The 2,500-nt window shown below is 29.6% G+C and overlaps 1 pseudogene; it reads right to left on the reverse strand.

Moving 5' to 3' along the window:
* Positions 1 to 551: 551 nt before the first annotated feature.
* Positions 552 to 2,500, reverse strand: part of LOC119614781 — an 18,576-nt pseudogene continuing 16,627 nt past the window's right edge.

Genomic DNA, 2,500 nt, shown 5'->3' on the forward strand with positions numbered 1-2,500 from the left:
CTAACTCCTATGCTCTTATTTTCTCAAGCTAAAGACATACAGAGAGCGTATTTCTTACTCTCTTCCGTCTCCTAATCTAACTGGAATTTTGAAATTATTTAAAACTTTCAGTTTTATCTTTATATTAAATTTAATAATTTAAAATTTTCCGTTAAATATAATAATTTAAACCAATGAAAGTTTTCAACATTTTTCTGTTCATCATGCTTGATGATTTCGAGCACAAGGAGCTGGTGTTTACATGTGTTTGTGTGAAGTATTGTGTCTATATAAAGAGCAAGTAGCAAGTCTGATATTTATTATAATGAAAAGCTGCTTAAAATGTCAACTTCGAAAGGAAGATGACAAAAACACAACAAACTTGTATATCCTGCATAAGGATGAAATATATACACTAGTAGTTATTACAGGGATATTATATCGATGTCTGCGTATTAACATTGAAAGCAATTTTATAAAATATGATAAAAGCATACGAAGACTACTTAAATAAATATTATATATAAAACTGCTGCATACAGCAGCAATTGTTTGTAAATATATTTTATTACTTACCGATCAATAATGACAGGATCTGATGGTGTTTCATTGCGGTTTCCACAACTTTTTTTGTCGCAACAACGGCTGTAAATAAAAAAAGAACAACAAAAACAATAAAATGTTAAAAAGACGAACAATACAAAAATAAATTGGTTTATTGTCATGATGCATTTGACTAAGGATAATGAAAATTTACATTTAACCAGCAACAAGTCTTTAAAAATTTACAAATTTGTTTTAATTGCTTTAAACAAAGGAGCTTTCTAAGCTCCTTTACCAGAGATTCTGGTGGGGATCGAACCAACAACCTCCTGACAGACAGACTAGAACAATACCCACTAACCTATAAGAGGCATCCTACATATATAGTAAACTGCAGACACCAACCACCATCTAGTTGATAGATTTCCATGGAGTTTTTTTCTACAAACTCTTTCATTTTTGTTTTATTTAGCCTCTAATCAATAAGTTTATTGTTATTGGAATATAGTACCTGTATTATAGCATGGATCTATAATCGTTGTATGTTTTGTTCCCTGTTAAGTTTAGTCAATACTTTAATGCGTGAAAAAATATGGCATAAAGCCAAATTCATTGTTATCTACTCTTATACTGTTGACTAACCATAATTTTTCAGCATAAATACACTAACAACCAAGTAATATTTTTTGTTTTTTTTATACTTTTTTGGTGATACTTAAAAAAAGGAGTGACAGAGATAATGTATTATGGACACAGGCGAAGATATACACACACATACATACATACTACACATCCTTTTATGTATAGAAAAAAAGGGCAAAATAAAAAAAGAATAACAACAACATGAAATGAGTGCGTTATTCGTAACGATAACAGGACCCATTGTTAATGTTGCTAAAGCTCAAACAACCATTTTATGATGATGCTGTTTATATGAATTTAACTCCCCAACAACCACCCACTAGCACACTATATACATAACACACACTCACGCATACTACAACACTTGCTCACTCAACAATAAAGAGACAGACAGACGACACTTAAACAGTTAGACCTAGAAAAAGTAGAAAGGAATAGAGTATAAATAGACCCTGTTGCAAAATACTACAAACAAATTTACAATTTAACTCCATTTTATAAACCTGCAGGAGTGTGTGTGTGTTAGCGTTTGCATATTGAAGCTACTACACTGGACATCATCGTCATCAACTTAGAATCATCAGTTAGTTAGAAACAAAACAACAACAAAACATAAAACAGTTAAAGAAAGGAAGCAAAAGAGAAAAGAAACAAACGTTAGTATAAAACAAAATGAAGGAAGTTGAAACAATCAAGGCCATTTTAAGAAGAACTATATATCAGACCCTCAAACCTGCACTCAAATGACGGTTTCTTTAAGCTTTGCCAAAGCTTAAAGGAATTTAAAAGCACTAATTCAAGTTTTCAGTTTTATTTTCTTTATAAACTAGACATTTATTTAAATAGCTGCCAAATTTGTTTAAAAAAAACTCACCACAATTGAAATAACGAAAATCAAATACCAAAGCTAACAACAACAACAACAAAATAAACCAAACATTTTCCTGATGATGAGCTACAAATGTATCAAACAAAAGTGTGAAAATGTAGACAAATCTAAGAGATTTTTGTTAAAGAAGGATTTGTTTGTTAAGGAAAAAAATTTAACAAAAAAAAAAGGAAATTTAGTTTAAAGCAAATAATACTAAAGATTGAAGTATAAAAAATACAGAGAAAGGAAATTGTATACTCAAGGGGTTTAAGTACCGTAATAGATAGAAATGTCTAAATGTTGGTTTGTGTTTTTTTTTCTATTCTTTGTTTTGTTTATACTCTATCACTCTCTTTTTTCCCTTTTATTTTTCTTCTTTTTTTTATTTATTATGCAAACAAAGTAGAGTGTTGATTAAAAAAATTGAATAAAGCTATATACTTTACAGCAGGTTAACTTTAGGCT

Source organism: Lucilia sericata, unplaced genomic scaffold (assembly GCF_015586225.1).
Source record: "Lucilia sericata isolate MDLA Ls3-8-SP2 unplaced genomic scaffold, ASM1558622v1 Contig003384F_arrow, whole genome shotgun sequence".
In the NCBI taxonomy this organism is placed as follows: Eukaryota; Metazoa; Arthropoda; class Insecta; order Diptera; family Calliphoridae; genus Lucilia; species Lucilia sericata.